This window comes from Lepidochelys olivacea (assembly GCF_965140295.1).
Source record: "Lepidochelys olivacea isolate rLepOli2 genome assembly, chromosome: 20".
NCBI lineage: Eukaryota > Metazoa > Chordata > Testudines > Cheloniidae > Lepidochelys > Lepidochelys olivacea.
The window spans coordinates 4,638,192-4,653,903 of NC_140430.1; the positions used below are offsets into that span (position 1 = coordinate 4,638,192).

General features: G+C 46.3%; 1 protein-coding gene across 1 annotated transcript in view; it reads right to left on the bottom strand.

Moving 5' to 3' along the window:
• GALNT6 (polypeptide N-acetylgalactosaminyltransferase 6) overlaps window positions 1-13,349 on the bottom strand; it is a 43,597-nt gene extending 30,248 nt beyond the window's left edge. Inside the window, exon 1 of the mRNA XM_084610075.1 lies at window positions 13,186-13,349. The gene's annotated coding sequence lies outside the window, so the exon portion shown is untranslated. The remainder of the gene's footprint in view (window positions 1-13,185) is intronic.
• Between the last annotated feature and the right edge of the window lie 2,363 nt (window positions 13,350-15,712).

Consider the following 15,712-nt stretch of genomic DNA (forward strand, 5'->3'; position numbering starts at 1 on the left):
ACATTCTACATGTGGAGATTTTGGTTGTTTCTCTGGACTATCCAAATCTCTTGGGTCTGCAAAGCTGGGCTGAAATCTCACGAGCTTGTTATGAGATTTTCCAGTATTTTCTGCTTCGGATCATGCTGGACAGACCATGACAGCAGCCCATCTCGGAGTATTTTAGCAATTTCTTGTCCAGTCCTGTACTTAAAACAGCAGCTTCAGTAAATATTAAAGAAGGCAACAAAAAACATTATCCAAACTTTTTTGAATCTCACCACCAGGTTTCAAGAACTACTCCCTAATTTAATGACAGAATTCCAAAGCAGACTATTTTGCTTGATCATAAAATCATAGAACTGGAAGGGACCCCGAGAGGTCATCTAGTCCAGTCCCCTGCGCTCGTGGCAGGACTAATTATCTAGACCATCCCTGACAGGTGTTTGTCTAATCTGCTCCTAAAAATCTCCAATGATGGAGATTCCACAGCTTCCCTAGGCAATTTATTACAGTGCTTAACCACCTTGACAGTTAGAAAGTTTTTCCTGATGTCCAACCTAAACCACCCTTGCTGCAATTTAAGCCCATTGCTTCTTGTCCTATCCTCAGAGGTTAAGAAAAAATGTTTTTTTCTTTCTTCTCCTTGTAACAACCTTCTACATACTTGAAAATTGTTACATCCCCTCTCAGTTTTCCCCAGATCTAAGAGTCACGGATAAAGATCAAAACTAATTTCAAGCTGGCCTCAAGGCAACTGAAAGACTTTATTTTCAGACCCATTTACGGAAGATGTACAATACTATATAATACGCACACTGTTTTATTATGTACTACAGAATCCTGATATTTATTTCCCACTACAACAAAGATGAGGGAGGATTGAAAGACACTATGGAGACTGGAATAAAGTTACACGTATGGAGGCTAGCTGTCACACACCTTAAATTCCAGGTTGGTTAAATAGGTAACTAGTCGTAGTTCGATTAGTTGCATCAGATCATTACCTACCATGGGACATAAGGCTGGCTATATTAGTTTGGAGGTCTCAGTAGAACTCATTCCTACACAACCGGTAGGACGAAATTCAACCTCAGCCTGAATGCACAGGAATCAATCCTGAAGCACTTACATGAGAGGAAACTGATCAGGAACAGTCAGCATGGATTCACCAAGGGAAGGTCATGCCTGACTAATCTAATCGCTTTCTATGATGAGATTACCGGTTCTGTGGATGAAGGGAAAGCAGTGGATGTATTGTTTCTTGACTTTAGCAAAGCTTTTGACACTGTCTCCCACAGTATTCTTGTCAGCAAGTTAAAGAAGTACGGGCTGGATGAATGCACTATAAGGTGGGTAGAAAGTTGGCTAGATTGTCGGGCTCAACGGGTAGTGATCAATGGCTCCATGTCTAGTTGGCAGCCGGTGTCAAGTGGAGTGCCCCAGGGGTTGGTCCTGGGGCCGGTTTTGTTCAATATCTTCATAAATGATCTGGAGGATGGTGTGGATTGCACTTTCAGCAAATTTGCGGATGATACTAAACTGGGAGGAGTGGTTGATACGCTGGAGGGCAGGGATAGGATACAGAGGGATCTAGACAAATTGGAAGATTGGGCCAAAAGAAATCTGATGAGGTTCAATAAGGATAAGTGTAGGGTCCTGCACTTAGGACGGAAGAACCCAATGGACAGCTACAGACTAGGGACTGAATGGCTAGGCAGCAGTTCTGCGGAAAAGGACCTAGGGGTGACAGTGGACGAGAAGCTGGATATGAGTCAGCAGTGTGCCCTTGTTGCCAAGAAGGCCAATGGCATTTTAGGATGTATAAGTAGGGGCACAGCGAGCAGATCAAGGGACGTGATCATTCCCCTCTATTCGACATTGGTGCGGCCTCATCTGGAGTACTGTGTCCAGTTTTGGGCCCCACACTTCAAGAAGGATGTGGATAAATTGGAGAGAGTCCAGCGAAGGGCAACAAAAATGATTAGGGGTCTGAAACACATGACTTATGAGGAGAGGCTGAGGGAACTGGGATTGTTTAGTCTGCAGAAGAGAAGAATGAGAGGGGATTTGATAGCTGCTTTCAACTACCTGAGAGGTGGTTCCAGAGAGGATGGTTCTAGACTATTCTCAGTGGTAGAAGAGGACAGGACAAGGAGTAATGGTCTCAAGTTGCAGTGGGGGAGGTTTAGGTTGGATATTAGGAAAAACTTCTTCACTAGGAGGGTGGTGAAACACTGGAATGCATTACCTAGGGAGGTGGTAGAATCTCCTTCCTTAGAAGTTTTTAAGGTCAGGCTCGACAAAGCCCTGGCTGGGATGATTTAATTGGGGATTGGTCCTGCTTTGAGCAGGGGGTTGGACTAGATGACCTCCTGAGGTCTCTTCCAACCCTGATATTCTATGATTCTTTCACCAGGAGTTGGGTCTATTTGTACCAAGGATTCATTTGGACTTTTAAGAGAGACAGGTGTAGCTGCAGGTTAGGAGTGATGGACATTCATAGGAATGTGATATGTGCTTTACTTCAATCCAGAAGGGAGTAAGTGTCAAACTTACACACACACACACCATTTAGATATGAGTATATTTCTGGCACTGGCAAGATGGTTCAATGGTTAGAACACTAACCTAGGACTCTGGAGACTCAGAGTCAATTCCAGGCTCTGCCATAGGCATCCTTTGTAACCTTGGGCATGTCACTTAATTTATGTGCCTCTGTTTTCCCATCTGTACAAAGAGGTCTACAGTCCTGCCTCACGGGGATATGATGAGGATAAACATTAAAGATTATGAGGTGCTCACATACTATGGAAATGGGGCCCTGATAAGTACTTAAGATAAACAGGAACCTGTACACTTTGAGAGCATCATTCACCAGATTCTACCACTTTCTACTCACCTTAGCTTTCCAGATATTTTAGCCTTTTTTTAGCTTGTGTAATTACACAGACGCAGGCGGTCAATATCCTGAAGTGGAACTGGACACCTGCTATTAGCTCAGAGGGCTGAATAAGGTCATCTCTAGCTTTCTTGTTCTTTCTTGGCTGCGTGAGGTTTTATGTGCCAAGAGAGAAGTGGCCGCATCTCTAAAGGCAAGGGAAAATTCAAATCACTGTCCCAGGGATGTAGAGGTCATTGCTTTTAGCTAGAAAGAGGACTATGGGATCAAGGACACCTTAGCAGGAGAGCTGTAAGCAAGCAAGTGTTGACTTTCAAGAGTATGCACTGTGCAGAAAACAATCTGGGGACTGAAATCTGGCACTATGAGCTGTGACAGATTTAAAGCTGGCAAATACCCATTTATGTTAATGCAAAGAAATCAGCTTTATGTTAATCTCCCTACTGATTTTATTTAGATTTAAAATGATACAAGACTCCTCTCCAGGTCTCTAGGTCCCCTAAGACATTCGCTAGATAATAGAATTAAGTACCAGCAGCATTAAAACAATCATTCCAACAGGAACTCAGGTCAACCAGCCACCAACAAAAACTCCTATGAGCCTCTTCATTGTTATAGCAAATCCTCAGCCCTTTCCAGAAGCCCTCTCAAAGCAGAGATCTTTTGCAGCGTGCCCGAAAGGTCACTTAATTTGGATTATTTTGGCCCGTCATGGTGGATGGAGCACGTTCAAGAGTCTGGGAACTCTCAGACAGGCTTGGATTCTTGAGTCTGATTGTAAGTTCTTTGGGGACAGAGACAGTCTTTCTGTCCTGTGTTTGTATAGCGCCTAGCACCACTGGGGCTCGTAGGTGCTACAATAATGCAAATAAATAATAAAATTGATGCTGAATATGCCCCTAGATGGGTACTGCCTCCACTAATGAGTGACGTTAGGCAGTTTCAAGGAACTCTCCTTCTTGCTAAAATATCAATGGGAAGCTTTTCTTCTCTACTGATAAGCCATTTCCAAGCCATTTCTCCAATTCCATGGCCCCATCGAATCAAAATAATCTGTGTTACTGTAATGCTCAAAGTGATAATGGCATACAGAGTACACTTATAACGTTTTTGGGTGATACTGAGCTAGGAGGATTGCAAGTGCTTTGGAGGACAGGATTAGAATTCAGAATGATCTTGACAAACTGGAGAAATGGTCTGAATTAAACAGAATGAAATCAACCCTGACAAATGCAAAGCACTACACTTAGGAAGGAATAACCAACTGCACAAATACAAAATGGGAAGTGACTACTTAGGAAAGAGTACTGCAGAAAAGGATCTGGGGGATATAGCAGATCACAAACTAAATATAAGCCAACAATGAAATACCGTTGCAAAAAAAACAAAAACAAAACAAAACAAAACCCCAACCATCATTCTGGGATGTACTAGCAGGAGTGTTGTAAGCAAGACCTGAGAGGTAATTCTTCCGCTCTACTCAGCGCTGATAAGGCCTCCACTGGAGTATTGTGTCCAGTTCTGGAAAGATGTGGACAAACTGGAGAAAAGCAACAAAAATGATTAAAGGTCTAGAAAACACGACCTACGAGGAAAGATTGAAAAAATTGAGTTTGTTTAGTCTGGAGAAGAGAAGAGTGGAGGGGGGAAATTATAACTCTTCAAGTTCATAAAAGGTTGTTATAAAGAGGAGGGTGAGAAATTGGTCTCCATATCTACTTAGCACAGGACAAGAAGCGATGGGCTGAAATTGCAGCAAGGGAGATTTAGGTTAAACATTAGGAAAAACTTCTCAACTGTAATGCACTAGAACAAGTTCCCTAGGGATGATGTGGAATCTCAGTCATTGGAGGTGTTTAAGAACAGGTTAGACAAACACCTGTCAGGGATGGTCTAGATAATGCTTAGTCCTGCCTCAGTGTAAGGGACTGGATTAGATGACCTATCGAGGTCCCTTCCAGGTCTACATTTCTATGGTTCTATGAACATGGCCCATAGGTCACATATGAGGCAGCAAGGTTCAGCAGGGGTGTCTGTTTTGGTCACTTTTGTGGGACTTTGAGAAAATGCCCAAAATTTTTTTAAAAGGGCACCCAAGACTGTAGCAGCCTGACATAATTCTGAGACAGGCAATCAAGCAAAAATACAGCTGCTAACTCCCCCTTCTCCAAAAATCCCATCCGTCAACAATTCTCCATGTCCCTATCTGAACCTCAGCTCTGATCAAACACCTTCCCCTCCAAAGCGCTCAATAAATAAGAGCCTTGCAGAATGATCTGAAGGGCAGATCCAGGCGAGTCAGGACTAGCAAGAAAGGATGGTCCAGTGGTTTGGATACTAGCCTACGACTTGGGAGACCAGGGTTCCATCCCTTGCGCCTTTCCTGCACCTACTGAATGGACACCGTTTATACTACCTGTCTTCACTGTAACCCACAGCAGAGTCCCCACTTTGACAGCACACACCAGTAGTTTCTACCCTGAAACTCTATCCGCGGAAGGGTTTGCCTCAGCAGCCACGTCAGCAAACTGCGTGAACTGGATTCTTCAGCAAACTTCACCTGACTGCAAACAAAAGAGCCTCTGCAGTCACTATGCTAAGAAGCAGAGGTATTTTAACACAGTTTCCAGTTCACACACTTGGGACTCCACTTGAAACGTAATCAGAAGTGTTGGCTTTCATAAAGCTCAATGAGCTCCACAGTAGCTCAGAGTTTTGCCTCATGCCATAGTTATTTTCTCCTTATAACCTGCACCTTACAAAGCCTATACATGGCCAGGAAGAGTTTGCCGCTAAAAGACCAAGTTGTTGGCAGAAGCATTACTGAACAGGTAAATTAAGTCTTGCAAAAATGAAGACTTAAGACACATTCCGTAATGAATCCTTCCTACTGCTATGAAAACAAGATTGTTTTTGCTGAGAGAAACAAGAGGGCTGTGTAATCAGAGAAACTCTTCTACCAGAAGATTACAAGATTGATTTTTCCAGCAAAAGTCTTATGGCCAGATTCCCTGGGGGAAAAGGACATTATTGGCCCAAACTTACTTTTACTTTGAGGAATTATTTAAAAAAATATTTAAAAAATCCTCTTCCCATTTAAAATCCTGAATATTGTTGCTATAGGGTAACATTTTCAGAAGAGTTTAAGTGACTTAAGCACTTAGGGCCAGATTTTTGTACAAGGTCTATAGGTACCTAGTGAATTTGGGGATTTAGGAGCCTAAGTGCCCTGGAAAATCCCTTTAGGTGCTTATCTGCATCTTTAGGCACTTATGTACCTTTAAAAATCTGGTCCTTAGGAGCCTAAAATTACATTGAAAGTTAATGGGATTTAGACTCCTAAATACTCTCAAATTAGATTTAGACCATGAATAACATTTTCAAAAGTGCCTATGTAACATGAACTTTTACTAGTTAATTTTTGCAAAGTATCATGAAATTCCATTCCCCCCCCCCCCAAAGACCACACTTCTCAGGACATGAGAAGGAATTAGATACTCCTCATCTTACCTTAGCAGTGAGATCTTGTCTAAGCAACAAAAACCCACCACACTGATATTTGGTCAAAATGAAATACCTGCTCCACCCATGTCAAACAGGAAGCCCCTTTTCTCGGTTTCAGATGGATCATAACCTGAGTATTAGTTAGTGCAGTGGTTTGTTGATTTTATAATCCAACAAAAGACACACACAACCAACCTGTTAGAGACATTTCAGCCTGAAAAAGAAGCCAGTTACTACTAGTGGCAGAGTAACAGACAGCTCATATCCTGTCTGAAATAAAATAACATCTTAAACGCTCTACGAGAGCTGAGTCATTACGTCTAAACCTGGGGCAGAGAGAGATTGATTTGCCAGGGTGGATTTTACAGCTATTACTTCAATTCATACTTTCAGCACCAAGCACTTACTTCCCACACCCTCCACAAAAAAACACCCCACCCTCTTCGCTCGTCCGGTTTCATGTGTTGGGTAAACTGGACTAATATAGATGAAGGCCTGAGAGGACCAAGTGATGATTTAGTGATCTGACCTTCTGTATAACACAGACCATGGAATTTCCCAAGACCCACGTATTGAGCACTTCGCATTCGTCATACAAAATTTTTTAAACCCAAAATGTTCTTTATGTCTCCATTGCATTTCAGAAGCTACTATGCTAGGGACAGGCAACGAGATTCAGATCAAATAAAGACTGACCAGAACATTATCTTCTGAAGCTGAGGCATCCAGTGAGACATTACACATACACACATGCTAGTGTCTCTCACACACAGTGCATCTACACTTCCTCATTGAAGCAGGAGGTGGAAACAGTATGAGATAGCCTATTCTTGCAACATTTCCAAACCAGCTGAATCAAAGATGCACTAGACACCTTGCAAGAAAAGAAAATGGTTCTCAGGATCTCCCTACTTTCCCAGATAGGACACCCCCACCCCTCCAAAAAGCAACCACCACAGCCTTCTTTCTATTCTACGTGGCATGCAGGAAGCAGCCAGTTTTATCCACTTACATATTTGCACAGTAGTGCAGAGATTAGCAGCACACATAACTACAACATTCTCTTTGGGAAACATGCCACAGGACAGAGCTACAATGCAAAGTGTGTGGTCACTTTAATACCAAGATACTCCTGTGTGAGTTAATTTTGCCTCTCTCCTAAGTTGAGCTGGAACAGGTTTTGTATTACTAAGTACAGGAGATCCTTCTTTCCTACCCCTTGAGGTTCTTTAGATAAGCCAAGACTGGGCAGAGTTGTTTAGACCCAAGAGATTTTCCCATTTTCCATGGTGTATTGTTACCAAATGCATTAGAGGGCTCAAAAATAAGTTTTCCCATCTACTAGCTGGAGGCTGATGTCAAAGAAGGACTAGTTTCAATTTCACTCTCCCACAGCTTGAGAAAGTTGTTTATTCTCATGTATTGGCTTTCCTAGAGCATTTGCCACGGCAGCATCTGAGCTCAAAGGTCAATCCACTCACAACAACCCTTAAGAAAAGGAAGTTTTATTAGCCATGTGCCATGCCAAGAACAGACCCCAAAAGTCAGCTGACTTCCAGGTGAGTCTTTCACCATCCTCTCTCTCTCTCTATGGCCCTGATTCAGCAAAGCACAGGAGTATAATTCAATCTCTATTGAACAGGACACTTGAGCATGTTTGTAATGTTAAGCACATGCTTAAATCCCACAGAAGTCAATGGGGATTTAAGTGTTTTGCTGAGCAGGGATTGGATTACACGTGTGCTTAAAGCTAAGCATGTGCTGAAGTGCTTTATTGAATACGGTGCTATGAACAGAAGCAGACGCACTGGAGTTATTTGAACGTAGATGATGCGGGGGGGGAAACCCACACTGTATTGGGGTTACATTTGGAAGGCTTCACACAACCACAAAGGGTTGAACTGTAGTTTTTAATTATATATAATTTTTTAAAGGAAAACTAGAGACCTGCAGATATTGGTCATTCAACCCAACTAAGCCATGATCATCAGTTGCTAATTTCAAGCATTTCCATTCCGTATGTCTTGATGCTTTTCAATGGAATTCCCATAGATCAAACAAGAGTCTTTCATTCTGGCAATTCCAAAGCACTGGAGAAAACACTGAGTTCCATTAATGACACCAAGGCAGGTTGAAAAGGCTCAGGGATGTACTAGCCATCCACAAGCACTTCCAGTTACTGCAGGAAGCAGACTAGACAATCCATATAGGTGACTGAGATTGGACAGGTGCACGGGATGCCTCTGTCATCAAGGACACAAATACTAGCCCCTAGAAAGCAAATCCGCCATTGCATCTCATCCTGAACACCATTATACCTTTATTTAGCAGCATCACTTTCCTTTGTACCCTGCCCTATTCTATAGGCCATCTCCTCTCAGTTCTTTTCCTGGACAGCAGTTTTGTATGTAACTCTTATTCCACTCAGTCTCCTTGAGGAAAGGTCACATTCCTCAGCTCAGGTGTTCAAGCGTCCTTTGGTTTAACTCACTAACCACACATTGTTGCATAAAAGAAAGTGACATCAGATTAGCCTGGGTTTGGCTACACACAGGGAGTGATATAATAGCCACATATTTTTCAAGAGAAAGACTTTCTCCCCACACGCTTCCCATTATGCTCACAAGCTAAATTAACGTAGATTTAACTCAGCAGCAGAATTTCCATTTGGCTTTGTATTTGATGGGAAACAAGTACCTGGAAAAGCCCACGGTGCATTATTTATTATTTAAGTGCTGATAGCATGCTTGGTGCTGAATAAAAACACAATCAGAAAGACTAAGAATAAATATATTACTACTATTGTATTGGTATCACCATTTTGATTCAGGACAAAAAAAACTAACAATACTGTAAAATTAATTAGAAGGTCAGTCAACTTCCACCAAGATTAGGAATTTGAAGTCTTCTGACAGTACAGTGTTGTTAGTAATCACGGAGGACTAGGAAGAGAGGACTAAAAAAAAAAAAAAAAATCCTGTTAAGGAACTAAAAACATCTGTTGGCCACTGCCGCGAAGACCAAAATCAAGCTCTAGGAATCTTCAACCAACTTCAAGCTAGGTGTAAGCAGGTGCAACTTTGTTTGAACTCAGAACTAAATTGCAACTGCTTCCACCCAGTCTGCATTTGACACTTCATTATGGATTTCCTGAATGTGTGCGCGTTTTAAAGTCTTCCCCCTTACATTGCACTAATACTGGGTTTCATTTAACTTATATCATAGAATCATAGAATATCAGGGTTGGAAGGGACCCCAGAAGGTCATCTAGTCCAACCCCCTGCTCAAAGCAGGACCAATTCCCAGTTAAATCATCCCAGCCAGGGCTTTGTCAAGCCTGACCTTAAAAACCTCTAAGGAAGGAGATTCTACCACCTCCCTAGGTAACGCATTCCAGTGTTTCACCACTCTCTTAGTGAAAAAGTTTTTCCTAATATCCAATCTAAACCTCCCCCACTGCAACTTGAGACCATTACTCCTCGTTCTGTCATCTGCTACCATTGAGAACAGTCTAGAGCCATCCTCTTTGGAACCCCCTTTCAGGTAGTTGAAAGCAGCTATCAAATCCCCCCTCATTCTTCTCTTCTGCAGGCTAAACAATCCCAGCTCCCTCAGCCTCTTCTCATAACTCATGTGTTCCAGTCCCCTAATCATTTTTGTTGCCCTTCGCTGGACTCTCTCCAATTTATCCACATCCTTCTTGAAGTGTGGGGCCCAAAACTGGACACAGTACTCCAGATGAGGCCTCACCAATGTCGAATAGAGGGGAACGATCACGTCCCTCGATCTGCTCGCTGTGTCCCTACTTATACATCCCAAAATGCCATTGGCCTTCTTGGCAACAAGGGCACACTGCTGACTCATATCCAGCTTCTCGTCCACTGTCACCCCTAGGTCCTTTTCCGTAGAACTGCTGCCTAGCCATTCGGTCCCTAGTCTGTAGCTGTGCATTGAGTTCTTCCGTCCTAAGTGCAGGACCCTGCACTTATCCTTATTGAACCTCATCAGATTTCTTTTGGCCCAATCCTCCAATTTGTCTAGGTCTTTCTGTATCCTATCCCTCCCTCCACCCTCCACACTTCCTGATGAGGGTGTGATATTGGCCTAGAGAGCCATGAAGCGGTCATGCCCTGGATGGGTATGACAGGCCAAAGACTATGTGAGTACAGATCCAGGTGCCCATTTGCAGCAGAAAAACTGATCTTGCACTGAGTGTTGATATAAAAAAACTAGAGCTGAAGATGCCTGGGTGAGAGGCAACATGTAATAGCTAGGGTTAATTAGCCACTGGGACAGTTATTAAGGGAAATAACAAATTAGTCATCACTTGGAGTCTTTAAAAATCAAGACTGGGTATTGGTCTAAATATATGCTCAAGCTCAACCACAAATTATTGGGCTCAATAGCAGTCACTTATATTAATAGGCAAAGAATAATTTCCTCCACGGCAGAAATCACTGGCTGACGTTCAAAGGCAGACTAGCTAATCATAGCTGTACTTTCTAGCTTTCCAAGTCTAGGCATGGACAAGCTTATTCTGTGCCCCTTTAGAAGACAGCATTCAAGAAACTTCACAAAGAAACTCAGCAGACCTAGACAGGGGTCATTCATAACTGCCATGACGCTCACACCAGCTCAGGGATTGACTGCAGAACCACAATGTACTTGGCTACTTTTAGGAGGGAACCAAGCCTTTCCCCTGTGACTTTAAAAGCTAGGTTTGTCCCTCGCCGTACAACGCAGTCAGATACAGTTATCTAGTAATTAGTTTGTTAGCCTACCCCCTTTACATCAAGTCTATTCTGCCCCTTTTGCATGCTCTAACTATAATTGTAAGAAGATAAAGATGAGCTCGTGGGACTATTGCATACAATAGTTCTTTTGTTATTCTACAGATACTCTAAACATTTCATATATTGTGAGTTCTGCATTGCTACACCTCATGATTATATTGCAAGTGTCACAACATTTAGTAAAAAGAAAAGGAGCCACAAGTCCACCTTTTCTTTTTGCAAATGCAGACGAACACGGCTGCTGCTCGGAAACCCAACGATATTTAGTGTTATTCTTAAAGCGCGCAGCACCTGGAGTCATGTGGTTGGGTGAAGAAACCTCAGTTTTCATTAAAATAATAGAAAGGAATTAAAAAATAGCCCTCCAACTTGAAGAGAAAGCCTGGGAAGGTAACCAGAGTGCACCCGAAGAGCTCAGAAACCAAATAAAAGAACCCAAGAAATATTGTTTAATTAAAAAAATCTCATGATTTTTAAGCCAATCATGATTTTTTAATATGAGGTTGGCAACATCAGGAGTATAATGATACGTCAGACTTTAGCACTGAGTACTCCCCAAATCCAGCCAGCATTCAAAAGTGTGCTTGGTGCCATTCCAGCTCCCGGCTCCAAATGCACATCCACATCCCCTGGGGCACCAACAGCACCCTGGTTAGGAGCAGGGAGGGTGCAGTCATGGGAACCCACACACTCCTCCAGAGGCTCCACCTGGGAGAAGCTGTTGGCAGAAACTGAATGTTCAGGGAGAAAAGTAGGCCAGGCTGGGGAGAAGCAGCCTAAAGCCCCCCCATGAAGAGAGTCCTTGACCCGCCGGAATAGGGAGGTCTAGCCTCACTGCACACTACTCAGTGCGGCCCCTACCTCGCTTGGCCCTCTTCTGCTCGCAACTTCTACTGGGATATGGAACCAAATTCATCATACAGGACAACCAGAGGTACGCACAACACCCCGTCCAGCCAGAGACTTTCCTGTCCCCAATCCTTCCCAGAGCCAAACCCCCCTCTACCACCAACGTGAGACTTGCTGCCCCCCCAATGCCCCTCTTCTCTCCAGGGTATCATAGCCACCCCTAACTGAAGGGGGAAACCCTTCCGCTCAACCAAGAGAATACCTCCACCCAGAGCCCTGTCTGCTCCCAAGAGAGCCCCTCCAGTGCCCTCTACCCCAGCCACAGCCATCTGCTCCCCCAGCCACAGATCTGTCCCCAACAGAGGTGCTCATTCCTGCCGCAAACCTATTTGTCCCCCCAACACCTCCCTCCCTTCCCTCCAGTGATTCACCTCCACCCATAGCTAGGGGGATACCACACCCCACAAACAAGGGGACATCACCCCAAGCCCTCAGCAAAATCTTCATTACTCTCTACCCCAGCCAGGGACCTGCCGGTCTCCCTCCTCCCAGCAACCCCCTTCTTCAAGAGCCACCCCTAATCTCTAGCTGGGAGGATATGGCTCCCCACAGCCAGTGGGCTACCACCATACAGAGCCCCCAGCAAGTCCCTCCAGCCCCCCCACCGCAGCCAGAGCGCCCCCCCCTTTCCTCCAGGGATACACACCCATCCCTAGCTGGGGGGGGGGTACCACACTCCACAGCCAGGGGGATATTTCCACCCAGATCCCTACCCACTCTCGCAACAAGCCCCTCCAGCGCCCCCCACCCCAGCCAGAGCCCCCCCCTTCCTCTAGAGCACTGACACCCCCCCACAGCAGGGGGATACCGCCCCTCAGAAACGCCCCCGCCCCTTTCCTCCAAGGAGCCGACACCCCCACCCATAGGGGATACCATCCCCCCCCCCCACCCGAGACCCCCCCACCCATAGGGGATACCATCCCCCCCCCTCCAGGGAGCCGACCCCCGCACCCATGGGGGATCCCACCCCCCCCGAGACCCCTTTCCCCCAGGGAGCCCCCCCCCGGCCAGGGAGCCGACCCCCCCACCCATCCAACGCCCCCCCCCACCCATGGGGGATCCCGCCCCCACCGGAGACCCCCCCGGAGCCGGACTCACCTGGGTGGGGAGGTTCCGAGCCCCGGGACGCGCCTGCAGCAGCCGGGACACGTCAGAGTGGCCCGGCCGCGGCTCGGGGGCGGGGCCAAGCCCTTCACCTGCCCGGGCGCGGGCTCCGGGGAGGGCGGCGGGGAAACGCCGCCGCCGCCGCCGCCGGGCACAGGTGTATCCCGGCCGCCGCGCCCCGGCCGCCGCGGGGTCCTAGCGCCGCCGGCTTCCGCCCTGCCGGCCGCCGCGCGGTCCTAGCGCCTGCCTCGTGTCAGGCTCCTACTGCCGGGGCTGCTGCAGGGCGCTATAAGATCCCGGCGCCTATAGGCTCCGAAAGCCTCGGATGCTGCAGGGTGTAGGGGCTCCTACAGGTTCCTAATGCTCCCGGCTGCTGCAGGGCGCTATAGGGTCCAGGGGCTCCTTTAGGCTCCTAATACTGGGGCTGTGTGGCAGATTGCTATAGGGTCCTGGGACCTGAGGCTCCTTCCTATAAGCTCCTAATGCTGGGGGCTGGCTGCTGCAGGGTGCTAGAAGCTCCGGGGATCCTATAGGCTCCTAATGCTGGGGCTGCCACATGCTCCTGGAGGTTCTGGTGTCAGGAGCTCCCATAGGGTCCCAATGCTGGGGCTGGTGCAAGGTGCTATAGGGGCCCTAATGCCTGGGGCTCCTAGAGGTTCCTGATTCTGGGTTTGATGCAGGGTGCTATAGGGTCCTAATGTCTGGGGTTCCTAATGCTGGGACTGCTGCTGGGTCCTAGTGTCGGGGGCTCCGGTGGGGTCCTACTGAGGGGGCTGCTGCAAGGTGCTACAGGGTCCCGAGTGCCTATAGTTTCCTAGTGCTTAAGAGTTCCTGACTGGGCCTTCAGGGAGTGTCACTGCCCGTGGGTACTGCTGAGGGAGGTCAGGGAATGTGCTCCTTCAACGTGCCAGGTTTAACATTCAGACTCTCGTGAAAAGGGTCAGAGGATCCCAAAGCACAAGGGCCCAGGCCCCTCCGTTTCTCTAGCACCCCACAGCACTATATGACAGTCTTATCTTCATAATAATTCAGAGGGAAGAATGTCACAGCTGAATTATCAGCTCCTCCTTGAAGCATCAAGGTATTTCCCTGGAGGTCTCCTATTCAACTACTTTCCTGAGCTAAAACGATTTATTATGTGAGAGCTGGTAGGCTCGCAGCTGAAGGTGTGATGGCTGTAAACAGTAAAGATGCTGGTGGAGGGATATGGAGAGATGTCGTAGCAAATTTGCCTTGGCAGCTTCTCCCTGTCTGTCCTCCACTCTTTCCTAGTTCGTCTGGTAAACTGTTCTTTGGATTCTGCATTGAAATCAATGGAGCTGCTCTAGTCAGCATTTCTCATTTAGTGGGTTGTGGCCCCCAGGGGGGTAATGAAAAGCAACTGTCGGGCACAAGTCATTGAAAATGTTACTACAATCTAAAGCAAAGAAAATCTCACTCCGACATCCTTACCCGTCGAGGTCAAATATTCTCTGCTAGCCTCTCAAGACACACATGCACACACGATCGAACAGGGGTTCTCAAACTGTGGGGTTGCGAGGCTATTACATGTGGAGTCGTGAGCTGTCAGCCTGCACCCTGAACCCCGCTTTGCCTCCAGCATTTATAAGCGTGTTAAATATATTAAAAAGTGTTTTCAATTTATAAAGGGGGGGGGTCACACTCAGAGACTTGCTATGTGAAAGGGGTCACCAGTACAGAAGTTTGAGAACTACTGCTATAGAAAGATGTGGACAAATTGGAGAGAGTCCAAAGGAGAGCAACAGAATGATAAAAGGTTTAGAAAACTTGACCTGTGATGAAAGGTGAAAAAAACTGGGCATGGTTAATCTTGAGAAAAGAAGACAGAGGGGGAACCTGAGTGTTGTCTTCAAATCTGTTAATGGCTGTTACAGAGAGGACTGTAATCAGTTCTTCTCCATATCCCCTGAAAGTAGGACAAGAAGTAATGAACTTAATCTGCAACAAGGGAAATTAAGGTCAGATATTAGGAAAACCTTTCTAATTCTAAGAGCATTTAAGCTCTGGGATAGGTTTCCAAGGGGCTCCCTATCACTGGAGGTTTTAAGAACAGGTTGGACCACAGGTACTGACGGTCATTTTTCTAGGTGGGTGCTCCACCCCTGCTGTGCCCTGAGGCCCCGCCCCTTCCCCAAGGTCCCACCCTTGCTCCACCTCTCCCTGCCCCTCCCCAACCTTGAGTGCCCTGCCCTCACTCTGTCTACCGCTGCTCCACCCCCTCCCCACAGCTCCTCTCACCTGCTGCCAAACAGCTGATTGGCAGGGGCCGCGGAACAGCTACACTGAGGTTTAGGTTGGTATAGGGACCAAGCCCCAGTCAGACAAATGACAACGTTGCCACCAGATTTTCAAAAGCACTTAACGCTGGCCTGACGCTGCTGCTGTTGAAATCAATGGCAGTTTTACCATCATTTGCCTTCCACTGGGAGCAGAGCTAAGCCAACGCAGAGAGCGCTTTTGAAAAACGCATCTCCAAGGTCAGAGCCTGAGTGGATGGAAA